Source organism: Capricornis sumatraensis, chromosome 11 (genome assembly GCF_032405125.1).
Source record: "Capricornis sumatraensis isolate serow.1 chromosome 11, serow.2, whole genome shotgun sequence".
Classification (NCBI taxonomy): domain Eukaryota; kingdom Metazoa; phylum Chordata; class Mammalia; order Artiodactyla; family Bovidae; genus Capricornis; species Capricornis sumatraensis.
The window spans coordinates 40967281-40976604 of NC_091079.1; positions in this window are offsets into that span (position 1 = coordinate 40967281).

Consider the following 9324-nt stretch of genomic DNA (forward strand, 5'->3'; position numbering starts at 1 on the left):
TGCATTGGCAGGTGGATTCTTTACCACTATGTCAGGGACTATGACTGAGTCCCTTTGGTCTTCACCTGAAGCTATCACAGCATTATTTATTGGCTATACCCCAATACAAAATAAAACATTTAAATTAATTAATTAATTTCTTAAAGAATATGGGATACTTCACAGTAAAAAAAGCAAATGCAGATGTGTGGGCTTGGAACCAGAAAATATGCTAACGGAAGGTTAGCATGAATTTGAAAGGTAGCGTTAACTCAAGACAGTAATTATATTTGATTAGCATTTTCTTTCCCTTTTTCTTACATAAGTCTTCAAGCAAAATTATAAGCAAAGTGGCGGAAGTCAAGGGATAACAAATCTAGAGAAAATGGGTTAGTGAATTCCTTAGTATCCTATGAAGCATCGTGCACTTTTAAGATCAATGAACTCACCGAACTTAATAAAACTTAGCAGTTCATGACTCCGAAGAGTTCAGACTCAGATCAAGCTTTGTATTTGGAGGCAGTGCTTGCCAGAAATGTTTCTCGTTTTGCAATCAATTTCATGATGATTTGGTTAGCACTCAGAGTCAGGAAACAAAAATCCCCTGAGTGGAGAAGCCATAATGGCTCCTGAATCTAATAATACCTTCTCTGCAGACTCCTTTGTCTTATAAGACCTCCTCCAGTTTCTAGCATTTTTAAAGCATGTGCCATTAAAATTAAAAACTTTTAGACTGCACCCAAAGAGTGATGTTTTAAAAGACTATCAAAGCCTAGTTCTACAAGCTACCAAAAAAAAAAACAGCGTTTGAATACTCTACCCTTGCTGTTGCTGCTAATTCGCTTCAGTTGTGTCCGACTCTGTGTGACCCCATAGACGGCAGCCCACCAGGCTCCCTCTTCCCTGGGATTCTCCAGGCAAGAACACTGGAGTGGGTTGCCATTTCCTTCTCCAGTTCATGAAAGTGAAAAGTGAAAGTGAAGTCGCTCAGTCATGTCCGACTCTTAGCGACCCCATGGACTGCAGCCCACCAGGCTCCTCCATCCATGGGATTTTCCAGGCAAGAGTTCTGGAGTGGGGTGTCATTGCCTTCTCCAAACCTACCCTTAGAAAGAGATAATTACAAGAATATTTTGGGTGACACAAGGTGAATCCTCTTTGACTGCATTTCTGACCTCCCCCCATTCCCCAGTTTAACAGGGTAGTTGAACAGCAGAGGGAGTAGGTAAAGAGATGCAAGTAAATAAAATTAGAACCAACATATAAATATTTTCAATAAAACAGCAAATTTTGAACCCAGCTTTGTTAGAAAAGTACAGTTTTGCTTTCTGATTTCAAAATCTATGCAGCATATTAAAAGGTCATAGGCTTCCCAGGCAGCCCAGTGGTGAAGAACGCACCTGCCAAAGCAAGAGACGAGGGTTCCATCTCTGGGTGGGGAAGATCCCCTGGAGGAGGAAATGGCAACCCATTCCAGTATTCTTGCCTGGAGAATCCCATGGACAGAGGATCCTGGCGGGCTACAGTCCGCTGGGTCACAAAGAGTTGAACATGACTTAACAGCTAAACGACAGCAATAACAGTATAAAAATTTGTACAAGTCTTTGATTCTGTTAGAGTACTTCCTATGATAATATCTCACTTGGTCATGATAACTTCCTTGTCTTCGTGCAGAATAACCCTGTCTGTATTTTATAATTAAAAGCAGGCTTTGAGGGGTTAAGTTGCATAACCACAATCATTTAATAAGAAGAGGTACTAGGAACAGGATTGTTCCTTTAAATCCCACCCTGTGATCTTTTCACCGACCCAGTTTGCACAGATACTGTAGTTTGAATGAAAGCAGAGATAAGTCACACAAGTAAAATTAAAATGTGAGCAGAATGTCAAGTGTTTGCTCTGACATTGAAGCATGAGCTGTGGCTTCGTTGTCCGCTATGCAAGAGGTGGTTAATCTATTTTATGAAATGGAGATAAATACAATGGAAATTATGTTGAAAAATTACACCGATGTTAATATGTTGAACTCCCCTTTAAAGGGGGTATATTCAGACAACTAAAGCAGAAGGAAGGTAGACTGATTAATTCCACAGTTGATTCAAAGAAAGATACTGAATAAGTGAAAACTGCACATATGTTAATTCTGGGAAAAATAATTGATATGAACAAGGTTACATAGCACTTTGAAAGAAATACAGTTATTTATAATTATAGAAATAGAGTGTGATTTCATTTAAAAAGGTTGTTACTTGCTTATACATTCAGTTCAGTTCAGTCATTCAGTTGTGTCCAACTCTTTGCGACCCAATGGACTGCAGCACATCAGGCTTCCCTGTCCATCACCAACTCCCGGAGCTGGCTCAAACTCATGTCCACCAAGTCGGTGATGCCATCCAACCATCTCATCCTCTGTTGTCCCCTTCTCCTCCTGCCTTTAATCTTTCCCATACATTTACATGGACCAAAAATCAGAACTATTTACAAAGGCATTGTAAGTAGTCTTATCTCTGTTTTCCACATTCAACCCCCATCTCGTATAAGTAAATTTTTTTCATTTCCTTTGTATTTTGAGGGTGTGCCTTTATACACGTGCAATTAAATTGCTTCCTCTACATTTTTACACAGAAAAATGCATTCATTGTTCTGCACCATGTGGTTTTCATGTAACAGTATATACTATAGATAGTGCTATGTCAATACATAGTTTTCTCATTCTCTTTAAAATAATCTAACTTTTTCAAAGCATTTCATTTCGTGGAACTATCAGCTTGTGTAACCAGTCCTTCTCAAACAGAAATTTGGATTGTTTTAATCTCCCGCTGTCACAATTTCTCCAAGTCAACAGTTGTTTTACATTTTTATAGACATTGCAAACAATTATGTATCAATTTTTTATCTGATGGTTAGTTTCTTTTGTGAAGAAAAGTATTACATTACTCATTCCAGTTTAAGTTCAAGAAAATTGCATATAAATGAATGTGTCTCGTTTGGGATGACAAGTACACACTGCTATATTTTAAATGGATAACCAACCAGGACCTAGTGTACAGCACAGGGAACTCTGCTCAATGTCACGTGGCAGTGTGGATGGGAGGGAAGTTGGGGGGAGAATGGATACGTGTATAGGTATGGCTGAGTCCCTTTGCTGTCCCCCTTAAACTATCACAACATCATTAATCAGCTATACTGCAATGCAAAATAAAAAGCTCAAAGTTCAATTAATTAATTAACATTTCTCTAATGGTTATTCGGTGGAAATTTGGCCTTTGAGAAGTTTATTGTACCCAAGTTTCAAAGGAGGCTCCTCAGAGACTCGGGCACTAGAGCTGTTATGAATCGCATTCAGCTCATGTTCTGAGAGTCAAATGACTGACACTTGTTTTAGGCACGCTTGCTGACGATTCTGCCTTTTCTTTTCTGGCAGAGACAGTAATATAAATTTAATTATGGAATAACATTAGTGTTTCTTCTTTTCTTTTTTTTTCTTCTTTTAAATATGTAAGCTTTCTCAAGTGAGAAGATAGAAGGTCCTATGTGGAATTAATTTCATATATGTAGCTTTTAGAATGAAGCAAAGGCATGAAATTGACTTCCAGTGTGCTATATAAAAGTATAATGGTATTAATACATAGATTATAGGGTGAGACTGAAATCTCCTATCTCTCTTCATTTCTCTGTCTAGAATTGTTGACAAACCAACTTTTTAAATTATCATACATATGCAAGTATCTAATGGACTGGAAGAAACACAAGCTGGAATCAAGATTGCCAGGAGAAATATCAATAACCTCAGATATGCAGATGACACCACCCTTATAGCAGAAAGTGAAGAGGAACTAAAAAGCCTCTTGATGAAAGTGAAAGTGGAGAGTGAAAAAGTTTGCTTAAAGCTTAACATTCAGAAAACGAAGATCATGGCATCTGGTCCCATCACTTCATGGCAAATAGATGGGGAAACAGTGGAAACAGTGTCAGACTTTGTTTTTTGGGGCTCCAAAATCACTGCAGATAGTGATTGCAGCCATGAAATTAGAAGATACTTACTCCTTGGAAGAAAAGTTATGACCAACCTAGATAGCATATTCAAAAGCAGAGACATTACTTTGCCGACTAAGGTCCGTCTCATCAAGGCTATGGTTTTTCCAGTGGTCATGTATGGATGTGAGAGTTGGACTGTGAAGAAGGCTGAGTGCCGAAAAATTGATGCTTTTGAACTGTGGTGTTGGAGAAGACTCTTGAGAGTCCCTTGGACTGCAAGGAGATCCAACCAGTCCATTCTGAAGGAGATCAGCCCTGGGATTTCTTTGGAAGGAATGATGCTAAAGCTGAAGCTCCAGTACTTTGGCCACCTCATGCGAAGAGTTGACTCATTGGAAAAGACTCTGACGCTGGGAGGGACTGGGGGCAGGAGGAGAAGGGGATGACAGAGGATGAGATGGCTGGATGGCATCACTGACTCGATGGACATGAGTCTGGGTGAACTCAGGGAGTTGGTGATGGACAGGGAGCCCTGGCGTGCTGCGATTCATGGGGTTGCAAAGAGTCGGACATGACTGTGACTGAACTGAACTAAACTGAATCACATTTTTAGGTTTATGAGACAAAAGTGAGTTGCTATATGCAAAGCGATGTCATTAATCTAAAAAAGACGGAAAAGGGAAGAAAGAGGGAAATAAAGAGAGAAGGAGGAAGGAAGAAAGAGAATATATTGATACATATAAAATTATGCTTACACCAAAAATATCACCATTTTTCAAAAAATATTAGAGCGTTGTTCCTTTTATACTTTCATTCAGAAACTTTCCTACACAAAGAAATCGTGAATTTTTAAAATTCAAATGTCCTTTCGGTATTTGGAAATAGTTTGACAGTGTCTTTATTTTGTACCTATCTGTTTGTGAATTTCGTTGCTGTTGTTTTTATTGGGCACACGGCATGTGGGAGCTTAGTTCCAGTTCCCCAACCAGGGATTGAACCCACGCACCTGCATTGGAAGTGCAGAGTCTTAACCACTGGTTTGCCCAGGAAGTCCCTGCACTTATTTATAATGAAAGGCTGACTACATCACTTTAGAGTCACTGCTCTTTTCTCTGAGCCCTTTGTGGATATTGCCGTATCACTACTGCTTTCTGGGCTCCAGTGTCTGTAAATCACATCAGCTGTTGGTCCAAGTATCACTGCTTTGCAGACATCTGTCTGCTTTCTGCCTGCTTTCTAAGATCTTTGTCTTTGCTCTTTCAGTTCTTTAACTACAATTATCAATTGCACAATTGATATAACAGCTATAATTACTCAGCAGGCTGCTTCCCCCCACTCCAAATCCTGCTGAGAATATTGTGTTCCTCTTGACTACGAGTCTGTATGTCTTTCAACAATTTTTTAACTTCTCAGCCATTCTTTCCTGAAATATTCCATCTTCCCTTTCTGTGTTCATTCCTTCTCAAACATAGAGTGTCTCTTAGACCCCCCATACTCCAAGTCTCTTAACCTCTCCAACACATTTTCCTCATCTCTTCATGCTATATTATAGGTACTTCCAAGTTACTTTTCTCATTTACTAATTTCCTGTAAGATATGTCCAATCTGCTCTTTGAGTGATCCACTGAGCATTTAATGTCAAGAATTACTTTTTTCTATTTTGCAAGCTTCTATTACATCATAGGGCTGCCCTGGTGGCTCAGGCAGTAAAGAATATGCCCACAGTGCAGAATACCCAGGTTCTATCCCTGGACTGGGAAGATCTCCTGGAGAAGGGAATGGCTACCCACTGCAGTATTCTTGCCTAGAGAATTCCATGGACAGAGGAACTTGGCAGGCTTAAGTCCATGGGGTCACAAAGAGTCAGACACAACAGAAGCAACTTAGCACACATGCTGTATAAACATTTTTCTTTCTGGATTTGCCTGGAAATTCTTGGCATTTTAGCTGCTCTCAACTCTGTTCCACTGCCAGTTGACTGTTGTTTGTAATTGCAGTTTCAAAATTAGCAGATAAAAAAAATTAGCAGGTAATACACCATTTTTTCAAGGTAACCAATAAACTGACAGGGATGTTAAATTCAAGTCTACTGCTGATTCCTGCAGGGCCATTCATCTTTGGCATTTAATACCACCTGCCTATGCAGGAAATTAAGTATTGTCCTTTCCTCGACTATAAATGTTTTCTTTTAATGGTGATATAAATCGAGTGATTGCAGAAAAATAATAAATTACATAGAAAAGAAAAATGGGCCTGAATGTGTAGCTTTTTGTGACTACCTGGCTTTTTTCAACCAAGTGTGATGAAGTGGAGGATTAATGTAATGAAGCAAAAATGTGATGCTTTTTATTAATATGCAATCAGTCTCGAGCTCTTGGGTTTCTGAGACATTTCTTTTTCTTTGATGGAAATAAGCAGATTATACAATGTATGACTTTCAATAGCCATTTTATTTTGCTTTCATTAATCTGGTTGGTGTCAAAGAAAAGTTGGAAAATGCTTTAGCTTTTGCTTTTCCTTGGCCTTTCATATTTCATGTAGAGGATTGCTGACACATTTTATAGTGATGAATATCGTGTCATGTGAATGCGGCTTCTGGACTGAAGCAACAGTGTAAACTCCTTGGGTTTTTGGACAATGCAAACATGAAGGGAGCTTGTTGACAAGCAAATACCGTGTTTGCTACTGTAGTGCTCTAATATACCGAGATAATCAGTTTCATTAAATGAGAATACAAGGGAACAAGGTCAGATTTAGTTAAAATTCCAATGTGAATTGTGAATTCCCTTTCCTGTGTGCCCCTCTCTTCATGATCACGGCTGCACAGACACCTGCTTCTTGCTGTCTCCCTGCCCCAGGTGGTTCATGGTGTCCTAAATTTGGTCTCTTTCTTCTACCCAATTTCCCTACTCTCTTCCTCAGTCTACCCATTTTGCTCTCCAAGCACTCAGTCAAGACTCATCTCAAAAGTAAGATGGTTCTCCAAACCTACAGGATATCATTCGATGGGCACCTGCTTTCCTTTATGTGTTTATTTTGGCTGCACAACGTGGCTTGCAGGACCTTATTTCCTCAACCAGGGATTGAACCTGGGGCCCCCTCAGTGAAAGCATGGAATCCTCACCACTGGATCACCAGGGAATTTGGCACCTGCTTCAAATCTTGACTTGTCATAATAAAGAGAACCTTATTGTTTGGACTCCATTCTTGTTAGTTTGTGTAGGTGTTTCAGACTTGAAGGATCCCCTGGGAAAATCCACAGACCTCTGAGATGGTAACAACAGCTAACATCATCACCAGCACTTTAAGCATGATCAGAGCTGAGCAAGGCTATGTAAGGGTGCACTGGAGAGATACTTGAGCAGAGAAGAGACTGGCACTGCAGCCACCCACTGGGTACCTCAAGCCCCTAATGTGTACATGGATATGTGACCCCTGGCAGGTACCCTAGACACCAAGTGGAATTGGAGACCGTCCACATGAAAGCACAGGTCCCTAAGCCAGGCTTAAACAGCTTCACTGTGTGCTGTGGGACTTTGTTCTTGAGGTTCTTTGATGACGAGCAAATCAGTCTCATAACAAATGACAGCTGATGTGTGAAAAAGTGAAAGTGCTAGTTGCTCAGTCAAGTCCAACCCTTTGTGACCCCATGGACGGTAGCCCACCTGGTTCCTCTGTCCATGGAATTCTCAAGGCAAGAATACTTGAGTGGGTAGCCATTCCCTTCTCCAGGGGATCTTCCTGACCAGGGATTGAACCCTCATCTCCTGCATTACAGATAGATTTTTAACCATCTGAGCCACCAGGAAAGCCCCAAAATCACTTCCAAAAAAGCCATCCGTCTTCCATGCACCTCTGCTCAGTGGATTTGCCCTGTCTCTGAGATCCCCAGCTTAGGTCCTTGCTCTCCACCTACTCACAAGTTTTCATACATGGACATGCTCTCTAGCGAATGGACGCAACTGTTAAATAAAACTTTTCCCATTTGAGCATGTGTGAGAAACAAGTACTTTATCCAAGTCTCTGTGCAGTGTGTGTTTTAAGTGCCTTACAGACATTTATAATACAGCAACTACAAAGCTTTGACACTTGAAAGCACCCAGACCTCCCCTAGTTGAGTTAACAATAACTAAGACTTTGACCTCCCTTTGAGATAATGAGGTCTGATTGTCTAGGACACCTTAGGAACAGAGTTATTCCTCACTGTAGGGGCAGTGTTCCTGTGAAAGAGACAGGGAGTTTCTTTGTCTTATGAACTTGCTCATGATTTCTATGAGTCTCCCAGTTAAACAAAACTAACACAATAGAAAGCTGTCCCCCTCCTGCCTTCTAAGGTGGGGAGAGCATCTTTCCAGCAGTACTGCCATTTCTCACTTGACACATACAGATGGCCCCACAACATTCCTGTGCCAGCTGATTCCAACAGCTGACACGTACACACCCATAATTCATGTTGTAATATAAAATATGTTTAAAGCACAAGGTACTTTGTTTCCACGTACATGTAAGATCTCTAACAGCACATGCAAGACCATGAGTCTGTTTCCATCTTCCCATCTATCCCCTCCAACCCTCTGCCACGTGCTGCCCATTCAGTGTTCCACCAGTTAACAGACCCAGGGCAGATGTCACACAGGCAGCTGCTGCCCAGGCAACGTGTGCATGACAACCATGGTGCCAGAGCAGAGGAGCACTGGTTCCAGGTGTACACAGTCTGCCAGGAAACCAGATGGGGCGGCAGGCAGATACTGACTCCTGTGTGCAGGGCAACTGAGATGCATCTCAGGTTGGTGGAAAACCATGAATAGCTCATTATTGCCCATCGGCCACAGGATAATAAACGTGTCTTGGAAAACAGGGAACATGGCATAAGAGAGATGTCTTCAAATTGTCGCTGCTTGTATTTCTAAAATTCCTTCCTTTCTAAGATTTGAGGGTCCACCCAGCACCTGAAAACCCTCCATCCTGCTCCTGGAGCTCATAGCTCAAGGCAGATAGTTGCCAGCACCATTGATTCACATGCAGCAGCAGCAGCTAAGTCGCTTCAGTCTTGTCCGACCCTGTGCAACCCCGTAGATGGCAGCCCACCAGGCTCCCCCATCCCTGGGATTCTCCAGGCAGGAACACTGGAGTGGGTTGTCATTTCGTTCTCCAATGCATGAACGTGAAAAGTGAAGGTGAAGTCGCTCAGTTATGACCGACTCTTAGCGACCCCATGGACTGCAGCCCACCAGGCTCCTCCGTCCATGGGATTCTCCAGGCAAGAGTACTGGAGTGGGGTGCCATGAGTCATTATTTATTCACAAGGTTGTTCATCCCAGGCATTCACCTACTATGTGCCAGATGCGATGCTGCCTCCTGGCAAAA